The 17,319-nt window shown below is 48.2% G+C and overlaps 1 protein-coding gene across 1 annotated transcript in view; it reads right to left on the reverse strand.

The window, feature by feature from the left end:
• LOC134060512 (rabphilin-3A-like) overlaps positions 1–16,792 on the reverse strand; it is a 37,852-nt gene extending 21,060 nt beyond the window's left edge. The window contains exons 1-2 of the mRNA XM_062517241.1: positions 16,609–16,792; positions 579–654 (exon numbers count right to left, since the gene is read on the reverse strand). The gene's annotated coding sequence lies outside the window, so the exon portion shown is untranslated. The remainder of the gene's footprint in view (positions 1–578; positions 655–16,608) is intronic.
• Between the last annotated feature and the right edge of the window lie 527 nt (positions 16,793–17,319).

Below are 17,319 nucleotides of genomic sequence, written 5' to 3' on the forward strand. Positions count from 1 at the left end.
TAATTAATGCCGAAGGCCCGGTGGGCCAACAGTCGGCGCTCGTTAAATAATGAACTAGTGCTAATGGCGAGGATGATAATCTGCGCGGTGTGCGTACGGTTGACTCTGCTAATGTTTGGCCATCATTACACAGAGATTAGCTTTCAGCGCTAACTAGACAGATACGAGCTCCATCACCGTGAGTACGATGAGAGCACTGGAGCGCTTTAAAAAGAAACGCCGTAAACGACCACGAGCGACTCTTCAAATGTGGAAACGCGTGCCGTGCATGTCAAGGTTGTTTGTGTAACCACACGTGGAGCATTGGGAGGGATCTCCGAGTTATTTTCCACCCTATGCATGGCGAAGCTTGTGTCCGTGGATACGGCCCTATAGAAGATGCCCAAGGGAGAAGATATACAACAGACAACAACCTGATACAGTGACATCGCACATCCACCCCCCCCCCCCACCTCCTCCTTGAAAACATCATACACTGAGCCAGGCCAGGTCTAAGAAAATGGCTATGCTGTTGTGCGTGCTGAGGAGGTGTGTGTGGGTTGTGCGGATGAAGGTGGGCGTGTCCTGGACGTACTTACCTGTTACAGGTGAGAGACGGAGAGGACGCAGGGCATCCAGACGGGGCCACAGGAGAGGAGGAGGAGGAAGAGCAGCCTGGGAGGAAGAGGAAGGAGGAAGGTGGTTAGGAAGAGGAGGACGACAAGGTCCAAGCACCGTTCCGCTTTTCCGCCTGTTCTCTCCCCAAGACGTTCGTTTTTCCCTGTCTACCCAGTCACACCCTTCCTTCTAACAGCAGGCCTTCCCTCTCAGACGCACCTCACAACGAGGACTGGGATGCGATGAGGAGAAAGAGAGAGGAAAGAGAGAGAGACAGAGAAAGACGGAGGAAGAGAGAGAAATGAAAAATAAAGTGTAAGGGAGGGAGGGAGGAGAAAAAGGGGGAAATCAATACGCCTCATCTATCTTACGCTTTTTCCCGCTGCAAGCAATGGCGTCGTCAGGCAGCTCTGCGGAACAACGGCGCAGGGAAGGCAGGAGGTGGAGGGGAGGGGTGAGAGAGAGAGAGAAAGAGAGAGCGAGTGAAGAGAGCGAGAGACAGAGAAAAGAGAGCAGAGGGGGGGTAGGGGTGGATAGGGGCGATGGGGCTGTGTGATACTTGTGGAAACGTACACTCTCAAATAGTCTGCACAACAGCACATGAGACCGATCCCCGATGGCCATCTCTCTTCGTCCCCACCACTCCTCCTCTTCCTCCTCCTCCTCCTCCTCCTCCTCTCCTAATCCCCCGAGGGGAGGCCTTACCAAGGGAGGCAGCGCGAGCGTAATAGATAGAGAGTGAACGCGCGGGAGGGGACATAGAGAATCCATACACCACGAGCCACGCGTGCGCTTGGCCGCACAAAACGAATCGCTCGCTCCGTCCAGGGAACTGTCACGGCCACAAAGACTCCACAGAGCAGACGAGTCGGTACACCACCCCCAACCACCCCCACCCCCACCCCCACCACCATCACCACAACCACCATTCACCACCATTCACTACTCTAGGCCCTGAGGGTACGACTCGAACATCTCCAGCCCCCTCATTGAGTCTGTCTGTTAGTACGCCCCCCCCCCCCATCCGAAGAGACAGCGGAGAGCGGACTGTGTCGGAACGAGCACCTGTCCGAGATCGAGAGGGACTCCTCAGTCATCACTCGGGGAGTCCTCCTATCAGTCCACCTTCAGACTGCACTCCTCAAGTCTGGGGAGGCTGTCCAGGCAATTGGAAAGACATGGGTGGTTTGAAGAGTTGAGATAGCTATTTTTTTCCCTGAGAGCACAGTATCTCCTCTCCCTCTGTGTGTGTGCCTATAGGGGTTAGCAGTGACTCCGGGAAAAAGGCTTTAAAATGTCAGAGATCCACATAGAGTTTTTAAAAAAGGGGTTCCTGTCAGCTACGCCCGAAACGACTGCAACTGCTGGAGGAGGCAACGGTGAAAAGAGGAGACGGAGAGAGAGAAAAGGTGGAGGAGAGGAGGGGGGGAGAGGGAGGGAGGGAGGGAAGGAGGGAGCGGAGAAGGGAAAAGGAGGAAATGAGAGTGGTGTGTGTTCGATTTACTCTGTCATCGCGCCCGTACTTATCATCCGTCATCCGCTCAGCGAGAGAGGAGGCAGTATTGCTTTTCGTACGAGAGGACCAATTTAGAAACGACTGTCTTATTCACAGTATTATGGGATGGTCAATATGATATCGCAGCCTCCCCGCCGCAGCGCTGACTCTCCATTACAGCAGTCTCACCTGCTTTATGGCCGCCTCATTCCCCTTATTAACGTTTCAGTTACAGCACACCTGTCTGGAATTTCAATTGATGCGCATAGAGACATTTTGCTGCCTTATCCTATAGATGCTACTATAGAGCTTAGCTCAAATAATATAACATATGGATCTGGCTGTCAGCATTCACCCATATCAGGTCTGCTGTTCCTACAATACTGAGAGACAATACTTGATGAATGGTAAAAGAGCTTGCATAAACATGGCATTCAAAAATGACATAATATCTACATGCAAGTTATATTTATATTGTAGCCTACTGTGCATGAAAGGGTCCGTCATACTGTGTGCTGAAAATAAATATATGAATTGCAGAATTAGTCCCCAAATGGGGAGATGATGCTCCCATTATGAGGAGAAATGAGCTGAATCAGGAGGTGTTCCAGCCTTCTCAGCCTCGGCCTCAAAACTGGGCGCCGCCCGCCATCCTTCACAGCGTTCGCTCCTCGAAGAGGCGGCCTGAGGGGATAACGGGTTGAAAGGTCAACGGCGTAATTTACTGCCAGACGTTTGTTTGTTTTTGCTGCTCGAGTGATTGTTGTGGCTGAGTTCGCGGCAGTCGTTTAGCCGTAAAACAAAGACGGATGTACATACTTTAAAGATGTATAGAGGAGAGATGAATTATGCACAGCACACCCATGCGTGTGCAATGCTGTACATGATTACTCAGCAGCATAAGCTGCATACCATAAGATGCATTACAATGGCCTCTTACGAGCACAATGCCACTGAACTGCAAAAACACAATGGAGTCACACCACGGCTTTGAGACCGTAAACAGGTCATGGCAGCATGTGGCATATGTTAAACAAAGGCAAGCTGAACCGCGTCTAACTGTACAAATGAAGGAACAAGACCCACCATCAGGAACAAGCACTATTGACGTGCCATTGATCGCAGTCGATGCAGGATCAGATTTGTTTTACCGACAGGGGAGGTGGGGGGGAGGGGGGGAAGCGAGCGGGCGGTATTGGAGGAATGCTTATCATCACCTCCAGCTAGTGTGCACCGTTTGCTTTGCATGGGGAACGGCGATGTTTGTCTCTGGGCGCCGAGTATCAATCCCAGCACGGAACAAATGGCATTACACCACGGAACACAGATGCCTGCTGCGATACTGCTGGACCAGCAGCTATTGGCCTTGCTGACGGGAGTGATCTGATCCACTTGATTCAGCTGAGCCGCAACGGTCCAGCGAGTTCATTTACACAGCCAAATGGGTAAAAAAGGGTCAGTGACCATTAACGCTTTAGCTGTGCGTGTGCATTGACATTTTATAGTGTCTTGGGGAGGCCAAGAGAAAAGAGGAAGGTACAGGGGTGTGTGTGTGTGTGTGTGTGTGTGTGGAATTTGAAACATGACAGAGATGAAAGCGCTGCTTCTTAGATATCGGTGAGAGGCCGTTAATAAAACGATGCCTCATCTCATACCCTGATGTCTGCCAACTCATAAGCTCCTTCCTGACTCATCGGATTCCAAAGTTTTTTTTGCGCAAGCCAAGCAAAATGCCCGCCCAGACAACTTGGACACTTGCATACACTAACAACATCCACTTTGTGCGGGCAGCTGATACCGTGCCCATGAAGCCTTTTGAGCCTGGCACACGTCGCCGTCTTCTGTCTGTCTTTCGCCATCCCTCTGCTGCACCTCGCTCTCTGGGTGCCTCTCATTTGGTCTTTTATACATCCTCCCTTCCTTCCTCGGTCCTCAATGGTCCGCAACAATGGGATAGTCTATCCAGTGTTAGTTAGAGATCAGTGGGAACGAGCCTGGAGGATCGAGGAGAGATGTTGAGAGGCAGCCACTGTCTCTCTCTCGCTGAACCGTTACCCAAGATAACGACGAGGCAGGTAACGGCAGCTGCTTTTCTGATGCCGGGGGTCTGGCAGTGGTGGCGCTCTCGCTCTCCCCCCTTCGGACGTGGGAGGAAGAAATTCCTCAACTGGGTTAATGAGATGCCGAGATCAATGTGAACTCCCACGATTTGCCTTCATCCTAATTAATGATTCATTAGCACTGCGTTTGCTCAGCGACTAGAGCTGTAAAAACGCTTGTGGGGGTCTCATTCCGCAGGACGAGCACATCTTCGTCGGGGGGGGGGGGGGGGGGGCCGTGTGGGTCGGCGATGGCGGAGACGTTGTTAACCGATGGCCCTCCCAGACTGCTGCGATATAAAAAGTTACAAACGAGTTTTTGCGGCATCGGACGGGGAAACCTGACCCTACTTTTAACATCACAATTAATAATACGGTTCGAAACAAAGTCGTTGCAGCTAAAGAGTCGCATGGGAGAGCCACATAACGAGTACGCAGAAGGTCTTTAGGACAATGATGCATAGGGGCCCCAGCATGACTCGCACTTTTCTAAACAAGGTGGCTTTATTGCTGCCTGCGCTCCGTGGCTAACAGACAACAAATTACAACCCCGCTGCACTGCAATCGTAAAACTTTTTGCTCGGTCTGTAAATGCTACAGCCCTTGCGCTATATAATCAAAAACATCGGGCAAAAGTATCACAGAGGACAAACAAAACTCTCATGACATTGGAAGCCTTATCTAGAAGGTTCCTTCAGGGTATGGAGATATATTGTAGATGCAACATAAATACAGTACTTGTGGCTTCATAACCTGCATTGTTCTGCACCTATATAAAAAAAACAATAACACATTTAAAAGTCATGGATGATATAGTATAGTATGGTATAGTATAGTATAGAATAACGATAAAATAGTAAAGTTCAAGTAATATATAACGGTTAAATCACAGCTGTTTTCTGTATATGGTCAGACTAGCTGTGAATGAAGAGAAACGGTCTTTGTTTATCCCGCCTCTGCCTTTGGAGATGCTCAGAGGCGTGGAACTGTTTATCCAGCCGAACGACTACAGTGATGGAGCAGCTCTCAGTGAGAACCTTAAGGAATGCCCTTAAATGTCCCCTAACCAGCACTTCTCTCCGCTCTGCTCTTTGCCTTCTCTGCAGCTGGGGAAGCAGCAGTGAGCGTCTCAGCTATGTGTTATGCAATTGAGCCATTTGCCATTTGCATTGTTTTAGAGTGCCTAATTATAAGCAAGGAAAAGCTTGGGTCAAGGCAAAGATGTTGACTCAAATCTCTACACAGTTGCCGAGAACAGAGAGGCAGTAGAGAGCCGATAGATCATTTGGAACTATTCCAGACGTTTCCATCACCTCCGCTGTCAGTTTTTATTAAACGAATGGCTATACTGTGATATATGACAGATATGAGCTATGTGTTTGACTGTAAATAAATACGGCGAAACATGATCATTTGGACTCCTGAATAGAGGCTGCGGAATGGACTGGAGCTTATGGACTACTGGCTAAACACCAAGAGGAAATTGGCAGGCTGTCCTTATATGGTGGCGTATTAATGCATTCAACCAGACAAATGTCGTGTCTAAAATACATAAGATAAAAGGAGTAAATATTTCGCCTCAAAGTGTTTGAGATTTACATTTAGATAGTTCTACAAAACAAACAAAGTGTTAAAAATGGAGACCCTGAGAACAAGGTCCTCCAACAAATGCATGTCTAAGCAGCCACTGAGGAATATGCTAGATAAAACACTCCCAGACATAGCTATGAAAAAATAATGCACTTCAAAGTGGGCTTGCCCCTCCATTTCCACCACAGATATTAACAACCAGCATTATGCACAAAGCATTTTTCACATTTTCATGATTTATTGCCTAATTTGTATCAGAAAAACCTCAGTATGATACTATACTATACCAATATCAATACCAATGTAGGCCACCTTGTACTTGATTTGCACTCATGATTTCTAACTTGACTTGCTCATCTAACACACAGTCCAAAACCCAAACTGGCATTCAAACAGTGACTTCAAAATTCACTGAATATTGCAGTGGAATTCTATATTGCACATTATCTTACTGTAAGACAGAAAGATATATTATTGTTATAATATATACTGTACAGTATATTACTTTTTTTACAGGTTTCTGCTATAGCAATCATTCCTGACTTTAATCCTGTGTCTGAGCCATATCATCTCCATGGCCATAAGCAATATTGCAACCGCTGCCAGTGGCAGAGACAGTGACAGACAAGATGGCTGAGTTACTCTGAGCCCAGAGTCCAGATGAAATCTGGTCTCTGTCATTTTCAATATTCATTCAGACAGCAATTATGTCCGGGACAACAACTGTCCTGTTCACATCATCTCTGAGGTAGTGTATCCAAGCTTATGGATAGCTGTGCTAGCGTTTAGGTTATGTTGGTGTGAATCAGCACACTTGCCCGTGTTAGAGATATGCTTAACCACTGACTTAAAATTCAAAGATACAAACTGCGTCATGCCCATGACAATGACAACTGAAAATAAGCTAGTGTTAACCCTGCATGCTTGAAACCCCATAGAATCCTATTGATAATATCACATACTGTATCTTGTGAGGCTCGATGATCATTTGACTGGTCAATATGCATATGCCCATCACTGACCCACTCCCCAGCAAGCCTTGGACCAATTTGAATTTCATGGACTTGACTCTAAATTAAGGGTGAGATGACTTGGATGTTTGAAGTGCTGATTACACGCTCAACTTGCAAACTTGAAGAGGTGGACTGATTACTTGTCCCCTTAAGTATCCATTACACATCAACGTGTGAATATTGGTTTGCGTCATAAGAAGCGGGCCAACTTGCCAGCATTTGCAGCTGTACAATAGAAGAGACCAATAAGTACACTGTACACTTGATCTCTATAAACACACAAGTACATTCTTGATCTCTATAAACACACAATGACACATCTTCGCTTCCATTTGATACGTACTTACAGACATACCGTAATTTCCCGACTATTAACCGTGGCTTATACTGCACATTGATTTTTCAAGATTTCTTCAACTATGAGGTTTATACATGGGGACAGTTAATATGGTATTAATATGGTTTTGTTTCTTTTTAACTTCCATAAAACACTGCTCTGCGGCTTATACACAATGCGGCTTGCACACGGGAAATGACTGTAAATTAGAAGCACACTAAAGGCCTAACAGCTGGATCAGTGCAATTCACGCTGGCTACATGCTGCCGCTGTTCTATCCTGGAGTCCTTCCTGTGAGCAGACACAGAACACCAAAGCAAAGGAAGGCAGCCTTTGACTGGCGCCGAGCACAACGCGGCAAAGAGAAAAAGACGACGACGACTGCGGTTTGTCCCATTTTCAACATCACAGCTCCATACTGCAGCCTGCTCTAAAATGCACAGGTATGATCCCCATGACATACTCCAGGCAGCCTAAGTGGAGCAGAGGCGTTCAGAGGAGATCTGAGGAGCTCGCCCCAAGATGGCGAACGGAAAACACAGTATGAGACAGAACAAAAGTACCAACACGAGGGTTCCAAGCATACTACTTTACATACAAACAAGCGCTTTGGTCAAAGCAGGGAATTCATCATGAAAGAGAGAGAGAGAGGAAGGAAGAGAGAGGGTGGGGGAAGAGAGAGAAATAGTGTGAGTCTCATGACTGAGTTTGTTACGGGACAGGACTGTAAAGAAGCTGTTCCCGCAGTAGTATTCTATCCCCACTTCCAACCCCCCCCCCCCCCTTCTCTCTTCCACTGCGGAGGGAAACCATCGCTCAGCAATTCTTAATTATTTACAATTCCACCCCCACAATCTCTCCGACCTACTCCCCATCAGGCTGAAGTCCACCCAAAGGGCCCATGGTTTCTCAAGCACTTTCTTGTCTTGTCATTTATTTTCTTCTGCTTAGTGCCAGACCTTTTTTTTTCGATGCACGTTAGCAAGCTGCAAATTCTTGGATATGAACAACGGCAATAGAAAAAAAAAACAAAGTAGCTGTACGCAAATCAATTTGTATTACCTCAACAAAACAAACAAACACACAAACGACAAACACGCAGAGCCAATATATTCAGATGTCTCCAAAAATGAGTGAATATGAGTAGGAACTCTGTCTCGCCCTGAATACATTTTATGCAGGTCTTTTGTGAAATTGTTGAACCATCGGAAAATACCATGGGAGCATATCTAATACTGCCCCTTCAATAATGTGCAAGGAATTGTGTGATTACTGGTGTTCTGATTCGTAATCAAATCTGTATTTTCCAAATGATTATTCACGGTAAGAATTAATGGGAAATGCTTTGGCAAAATGCCAATACCCTCCCTCCCCGGCTCTCACTAGATTAGCAGTAATGTTTCACTGTAAACTCAAAATGAGTTCTTGTTTTTCTTGTATTCAGCCAAAGATGTAAGTGGGGACATATGGATGGGGCTGACGATGTAGGAGCATATGTATGGTATACATGGAACATATACATTTCCATGGTATGATCAGTGCGCTCACCACAATGTTGGCTATTTGTTTCCTATATACTGTATGTTGTCATTAAAACTGGCTTACTGTACATGCCGTTCCTCTCTGTTCTTCAGTGGCACATCAGCCTATAAAAGATATATACTGCATGTTCTTTTTTTTTTTTTTTTTAAATAAAACCAATACTGTGATTGGATTTATCCACAATCTCCATGATTTATGTCCTTGATGCGTTTCTCTCATGCGATTGCTGAGCTCTGGCAATCCCCAAAACGGCTCTCTGCATGCAGCATCTGACTGATCTGCTACTGGAGGACCATTTGCAGTCACATATAAGGGACAGTAAAATGGATTCCGGTTAGTGATTTGATTCTATTTGATACTGTTGAATGTCTGCATTGCCCAAACTGGACCCATAAACCATTGTCAGTGAGGGCTATATTTACAGCATCATCTCTGAGCAGTGACCCCAAATCTTCCTTCCTCTTTGATGTGGAGCCACACTGAAGGCCTGCCCAGAGTTTTTGGAAACCCTCTTCTTAACCGCCCACTGTCTCCAAAATCTACCTGCCTCTCTGACCCGTAAGTATTGCTTGGAACAGCGCACGTTGCGAAAGAGAACCAGGTGTAAAAAACAAAAAAAACGTGAATGAATTGCATTGATGTCTTGTTTTTCTCAATGAATTCAATTTCTATAGACCCACATCCGCTGACTGGGGAGAGGTCAGCTGGAAGGTCTAAGGGGCGTGAAGACCCTTCTGTGGTCAGCTTTGGATGTCGGCCTTCAGCGCCGCTTCCCTTCTACGGGGGCAGGGAGCGGGCGGTGGAGGGGGGGCAGGACCATCTGCTCGGCCATCTGCCCGCGGCCCTGTATAGTATCCCGGTCCACCTCGCCGCGGAGAGGGGAATGGGGCAGCCGTCTTGTCTCGGGGGCGCCGGGGCGCTGCTCTCACTTCCTCCGGCGGGCGGCGGTCCAGAATGCGCCCCGCCCCCCCCCCCTCCCCGCCCCCGTCGCCATGCGAACAGGGTAAACACGGCCCTCGGAGCCAACGCCTCCGGTGCGCCTGGACTCTATTCCTGGTACTAGAGCTTCAGAGAGGTCAGGCCAGCAGAACAGGGGGGGATGACGGAGGAGTGATTGAGAAGGAATGGCAAGGAAGATGAGACTACATGTTAGCAGAGAGAGAACTAGTGTGTGTGCGTGTGTGTGTGTGTGTGTGTGCGAGTGAGAGAGAGAGAGAGAGATAGACAGAGAGAGAGAGATAGACAGAGAGCTTGGGAGTGAGGAGTCATGATTCTTTCCACTGTCATTACGTGGAGATGATTACTCATGCACCACGCGCGCACACACACACACACACACACACGCACACACACACACACACACACACACACACACAGACCAATTGTGAGGAGTAGCATTTCACTTGCCGGTTGCTGCTTCTTTCCGCCCCGGAAGCGCAAACACACACGCATGAATCACGGCGACCAGCTGAAAGGGCACTAATTAGGTGAAGACGCTTGACTTCCAACCTAATGCACTCTAACAGTATTTTCATTTTTATAGCCGGTGATTAGTCGCCTTGATTACTCAGCATTGTGTCATAAAAAATGTAATGGGAGCGTAAATTTGATGTCGGGGGGGATAAATCAGCCGCACTTTTCCGCGCGTGTCCCCTCTCTCTCTCTCGTTGATAACGCAAAACAATGCGGCGCGACAACAACCTTTACGAATGTCCTCCGCGGGTGTGGAGCACCGAGTGGAAACGGTAAGTGATCATGCAGACAAGATCTGCTACTGTTCAAGTCGCCAGGCAAGGGCCTGAGTGATGCTGCACTGCTGACTTGTGGCCCTCTATCTCTCCTCTCCTCTTTTTTGCTCTTTCGCTCTCTCTTTTTCCTTCTTTCCTTCTGTTGCTTTCAGTCTCTCTCTCTCGCCCTCTTCACTCTTTATGTATCTGCTCTCTCTTTCTCTCTGTTTTCTCCCTCTCTGTATTTCTCTCTATCTCCTCTCCTTCTGTTTCTTTCAGTCTCTCTATTTATCTCTCTCTCTCTCTCCTCACTCTTTCCCTATCTGTTCTCTCTGTTCTCCTCTCTCTCTCTCTCTCAGGGCGGTAAAGGCGGTGGCAGCGCTGCATTGTGATAAAGCTGTCACTGGCTTATTTGTTTGGTTACTCCGTCAGCCTCTGGGAAGAAGCAAAAAAAAATAAAATAAAAAATGGCCCGTTCTAAATCAAAGCACTCAAGTCGGAGAGAGAGGGCCCCGGCCACAACCCCTCATTGTCCAAATCACCGGCTGCTTATTATGACCCACAAAAGACTCTGATGTACGGTCATTGATCGGACACGCGGCCGCCAGGGCCAGGATAAGAGGGGGACGGGACGGCAGCCGCGAGGATCAGGGGGGGCGGGGGTGAGAGCGAGGAGGAGGAGGAGGAGTAGGAGGAGGAGGAGGAGGAGGAGGAATGTGTATTCTCTCGTTCCGCGAGTATTCTTATTTTCCTCCCTCACTCACTCACTCGCTCGCGTCGTCTTGGCTGGAGATACTGTGGGATCGTAATGAAGCGCTCACTAGCTCGCTTTTCTGCCTCGCCAATTGTTTGCCATCTCTCTCTCTCTCTCTCTCCCTCCCTTTCTCTCTCTCTCTCTATCCCTCTCTCCCTCTCTCTTACTGGAACTTTGCCCTCCGGTTCTGGCATGCTCCAACCCGGCTGCTATCCGACTCTCCCCCGGGCTGCGCCACCGCTCGCGTTCCGGTTCAGAAAGCCCCCGGGTGCGCTTTCGATTGACCCGTGTTTGCAAACAACACAACTCCCTCTCCCATACACCCTCCACCACCACCATCACCACCACCACCACCACCACCCCCTCAACCCCTGACTCGCACACACAGTCCAGTACTCCAACACTACCGCACGGGCCAAAAAAAAGCTGATCCTCTTCTATTGGAGACGCATTATGTTTCACAAGATCTCATGTATAAATCCCCCCCCCCGCCCCCCCGCCCCCTCCCCATGGTAGATGCATTAAGTCTTACATATCTCCCATATACGCGCTTTATGTTACACTGCCCCAAGAACAATAGAAGCATTGATGCGTTTCCTGGGAACACGAGAAAAATAGATAACGCCTCAAATTGTGCATTGATTTCCCCCCCCCCCTTCCTCTTCTTCGTCTTCGCCGGAAATCCAGCAACACATAAATATTGCTGTGTTGAGTGAAAACCACTGTAAAGTGAGTGTGATCACAGCTGTGGAGAAGCTGACACAGATGGCGCTTAAAGAAACATGAGGCTTATTAATGTTTTCAACATAAAATGTTAATGGCTGCTGAACACTGAAGTCCTGAAAAACAGGAATATTCTTTTTTCCCTACTGACTATTTTTTCATGGCACAGCGTTTTGGACCAGTGGCAATTTGAAAGAAAAAAGGAAGCCTCTGGAAGCAGCAGCCACAGCCACGAGGGAGGCTCAGGTGTTTTATTAAGAAGCTCTCATTGCTGGCTGCCAGGGTGGATTTAGCTGAAGCATGGACTCCATTCGAGGTGCGAAGGCTCCGTCAGGTCCGATGGTGCTCATCCCCGTGCCAGTCCGCCTCGTGTGTCGGGGGGGGGGGGGGGGGGTGGGGGGGTCAACCTCTCCCGTGCTCCGGAGTCTTTAAATGCCATATCCCCGCTGTCACTCGCAATAACGGGCCGAGGCCCTGGACGAAGGGGGTCGCTGCTCCACCTGGAATGATTCATGTCCTCGCGCATTGCCGGAGATTTCAAAACCCGAGTGCACCAATCACAGGCTCTGAGTGTGCTGTAGGACTCAGTAGTGGAGGGAAGGGGGGGGGGGGGGACATCAACCCCACCACCCCCTTCAACACATTCACCTCTCTCAAGGGCCAGCCTCTTTGATAAAGGGGCCATTGGCCCTGCTGTGGTCGATACGCTCCTCCATGTTGAAAGCTCTCTCTGGCCTATCTGGCCTATCAGATGAGAAAATGACAGCCATTAGCTCTGGGTGGAACTTCATTAACCTTAATTAGCAGATAGACAGATGTCTCTCTCCAAGTGTGTGTGTGTGTGTGCATGTGTGCTTGTCTGTGTATGTGTGTTTGTGTGTGTGTGTGTATGTGTGTGTGTGTGCTTGTATGTGTGTGTGTGTTTGTATGTGTGTGTGTGTGTGTGTGTGTGTGTGTGTGTGTGTATGTGTGTGTGTGTGCTTGTATGTGTGTGTGTGTTTGTATGTGTGTGTGTGTGTGTGTGTGTGTGTGTGTGTGTGTGTGTTTGTATGTGTGTGTGTGTGTGTGTGTGTGTGTGTGTGTGTGTGTGTGTGTGTGTGTGTGCGCGCGCACACAGCCGTGTGTGTGTGTGTGTGTGTGTATGTGGGAGGGGGGTGTTGGGGGTAGGTGGATAAAACATCTCCAAGCTCCCCCCTGAGGATCACTCTAGTTGGGTTGGTCTTTCATGGCCACGTCCCCCCAGGGGAAGATGAAGAGGGATTCTGCTGAAGAGCTTGATGGGGATCCATGAACCCATTTTGGAGAGGCCCGAGAACAGCCAGGCTATCAGACCCTGACGATCGATGGTCAAGCACACGTCTTTGATGATTCTCAACGGAGATGGCGAGCCAGATTATCACGCCTCCAGCGAAGTCACACACACACACACACACACACACACACACATACACACAACCACACACACCTGCACTGTGCACACAATATCACATGATGCAGCCTACAGCCAGCAAACATACACAGATGCACTCATACACTACATACATGCACATACCTGCATACATTCATAGAGTACATATATACATATATTCATACACATAAATGCATATAATTTGCCTACAAACTAGTGAATATCTGGCCCTTACGTCTGCGCGTAAGAATGAGGAGGCGGTGTAGAATGCGACCTGTAGTCTGCCTACCATCTCAATTCCACTGATACGCCATTGTGGCCATAGAAACCGACACACAAAGGAACACAAAAAAAGGGCAACTAATCCTCTCACTCTATTTGGGCACTAACCAAGGAATGGTGAGGTATACCAGTCCCCGAGAAATAACCATAACACTCTAATTGGAATGTTAATATGTTCGTGGATGATCAATGAAAAAGAGAAATGGCAAGCATCCATGTTAACCACACTGCTCCGTAGGCGTTCAATTACAGTAACACATGTGAGGACTAATTACATATTCAGCTACATGTGCATGCATAAATAACATTAGTATTAGCCCTGTTCATTAAAATACCTTCTGCACCACATGAACCGCTTGATCAGCAAGCACATCAGTGCATGCGCTCTGACACCAGATCAGTTCTAAACCCTCTTCGTCTCCATCATCATCAACAGAATAGAGTAACGTAAGAGGGAGCTCCGAAATCCCAAATCAATTATTGTTAAGCAAATATGGGTCAGTAGGTAGACCTGCTGTTCTCTGTCGAGATCAATCCGAGACCCTCTTTTCGGAGCGTTTCGCAGCGATGGCAGCTCGCCTGCGGAAAAACGCCCAGCGGTCTGCGGCCATCTAGTGCAGGCCTGCGGCAGTGGGCGCTGACTGGGGGAGCTAAAATTGGAAGCAAGTCCCTTAAGAAAGCCTTCCCTTCCCTCTCGGCTCCTCTCCTCTCCTCTGCTCTGCTCTGCTCTCCCAGGATACCTCTGATGGGGGAAATAGGCTCAGAGATGTGTGGCTCACACAAGAACCCAAATGGGTCCATCTGCCTTCTCTCCTCAAGCTCTGAATTATGCACACAGAGTGGTGAGGAGCACTTTCCCTCTTTCCTTCTCTTTCTCTCTCTCTCTCTCTCTCTCTCTCTCTCTCTTTCTTCCTCCCTCTCTCTCCCTCGATCCATCTGCCTCAATACCTCATCTCCCTCTATACCTTACAGAAATTATACTGTAGATGTATACTACAGTCTGGACGACTGAAGGATTCAACGGAGCTTTTATCACTGAGGCTTTGTTTATGTCTCTGTTCATTTTGTCATCTGTCCATACCGCTCCTTTTCACTCTGCAGTAGTAAGTGGGGCTGTTACGGCAGGAAAGAGAGAGAGAGAGAGAGAGAGAGAGAGAGAGAGAGAGAGAGAGAGAGAGAGAGAGAGAGAGAGAGAGAGAGAGAGAGAGAGAGAGAGAGAGAAGAGAGAGATTAAGACAGGGATGAAGAGAGAGAGAGAGAGAGAGAGGGATACAGTGAGAGGTAGGAATAGAGGTTGAAAGAGAAAGGGACAGGCAGTGGAAATGTAAAGAGAGAGTAAGCTACTGTATGTGTGTGTGAGAGAGAGATAGAGAGAGAGGGAGAAAGAGAGAGAGATAGAGAGAGAGAGAGAGCGAGAGAGAGAGAGAGAAAGGAGTGGGAGCAGGGGGAAGCACACGTCAGACCAATCGGCTTCCCTGGCTGGGGCTGCACGAGGAGGCAGCTGCAGCCTGGTGTTTCATTCACCACCCCCACCCTCACGCCCTCCCCACCCTCCCCCGGCTCTCACAACCCCCCACCACACGCCCAGCACAGTGCCAGCCTATGCCCTACGCCTATTGCCTACCTCCACACTATAGGCTCTGACAGATCACACAGAGATGCTGTTGGCACCAAAACAGTCGCAATGTTGCTTTTTTCGATTCACGGTGCAGACGTGGCTGGGTTTGTATGTGGGCGATTTAGAAACCTGAAAATGCATTCTTCTCATATCCATTGTGTCTGCATTTTGCAGTCTATAGCAAAACCTGTAAATGCAGCGGCTGCCGAATGGGGAAGCGCTATACACTTATGCCATCCCAGTGTTCTGGAGCCAAAGCTGATTGAACATCTCAATTGTGGAGAGTCCAGCCAGGGGGGTTGGATTTAAGACCCCCGCGTGGTGTGGCTGCAGGGATCAATATCAGCCGAAAGACGGACCGAAAGGCCATCATGCCCCGAAGAGCCACAAAACCGCCGTACAAGTCGGTCTGTGCACACAGCACCCATTATCCAAGCCCATGAGTGGCTGACAGCTGGAGAAAAAAAGGGGGCTGATGTGAGACAATCTCAGAGAGCATCTGAGAGCTTTCACATATTTCATATGCCAGCCATCAAACTTAGTTTAAGGGCACGGCATCTGTCATGACAGAGCACTTTTTCAACACACTTCTTTCTTTCTTTCTTTCTTTCTTTCAGTGACAGAGAGGGCATGCAGTCTGCTTCTTTTCACGCTAATGACGCCTGCCGAATTGATAATAGAGAAAACCAGCGGAGGGCCTGTAACGCACCTTAACTACAACCTGTCAAAGCTGCTCCATTGTACAGCACATAGGGGCAATCAGCAAAAGACGTAACAGCAAGGCATCAGCATTCGTATGTGTTCTGGGTGCTGCTGAAGAGGCGTTTCCGTGACTAACCAGGGTACTATTTTCCAGTGATAAAACAACGGAGCATCGTTGCACGTCAGTTGCGTTTCATGACAGAAATATGTTTTCCCCCTGCAAAAGTAGCTCATCGCAAACAACAGCCTTCTCTCTTTCTTGTATGGAGAGGGGGCGGGGGCCAACACATGCGCTTGTCAGCGTGTCAAAGCATTTAAGTTGGGGAGGCTTTCGTCATCTACTCACGCGTTGATTATTTCAGTCAGCATTAAAACACACTTATTGATCAAATAAAAAGGCATTAAACCGATAAGGTCACCGCGAATGGTGAATGGAAGTGCTTTTCGCGTTGGCATTTTTTCTCGTAAAAAAATCACTAAGAGAACAAAATAAAATCCCCTCAGAATTTGCTCTCGATGCATATGAATGGCTTACAACAGCGCACCATCCATTTTCCCCCGATAGGCAAGACGCTCTCCCATTGATTCTCTCATATGAGCTGATCCCTTTTACCAATTAACACTAATGAATGCACAATGAAAAAAAAATACCGTCAAAGAACTGATGCTTACGTGGCAAACTGCATTGTTAAAATAATAGCACAAATCTGGTCATCCTTACCTATTTCGTGCCCGCCCGCAGAAAGGAGACGCCAGCAATTGATGCGAACTAATTCAGCACAGGCGGAATCGACATCTGAGTCGTCTATTGCGCATGCAACGACCGATGGAGAAAGCGTTGGCAGCCACGGGGGGTTGCTCCTGTATTCCAGAGCGCGCCGTAGCACGGAACGAAAGCGCACTCCCCCCACCCCCCCGTCTCTTTCTCTCAGATCTTACTGCCAGCAGGCGCTCCGTCAGCCTTGCGTGGGATCTTCCTGAAGCTCTGAACGTCAAGCCCTTGATACTCTTGTAAGGAAACCCCGGCACCCTGGAAAGAAAAACTGAACTCAATGTGTCTTCCTTTGCTCTTTTCTGTCACCAACACTTGTGCGGCTGAATTGTGTTAAAGTACCTATAAATGACCAAAACTGACCTAAACTCCCCGCCCACCCCAGACCCTATCACATAGGCTAGCATAGGCGTACACTCAGCTTCTGAAACTGGTGAGATTAATGCAAAATCCATTTGACAGTTCCAACTGTTTGCTCATACATCAGTAAGACACGGCATGCCCTTACACTTGTTCCACAAGATATAGTATGGTATGGAAATTCACAAGCCTTATACAGCCAGATGAAATGTTACTACATATTAACACTAGGCCTACTACTACGTATTACTGCTGAAATAACAACAACTACCACTTCTACAATAAGGATGATAATACTAT

This window comes from Sardina pilchardus, chromosome 16, assembly GCF_963854185.1.
Source record: "Sardina pilchardus chromosome 16, fSarPil1.1, whole genome shotgun sequence".
Taxonomy (NCBI): domain Eukaryota; kingdom Metazoa; phylum Chordata; class Actinopteri; order Clupeiformes; family Clupeidae; genus Sardina; species Sardina pilchardus.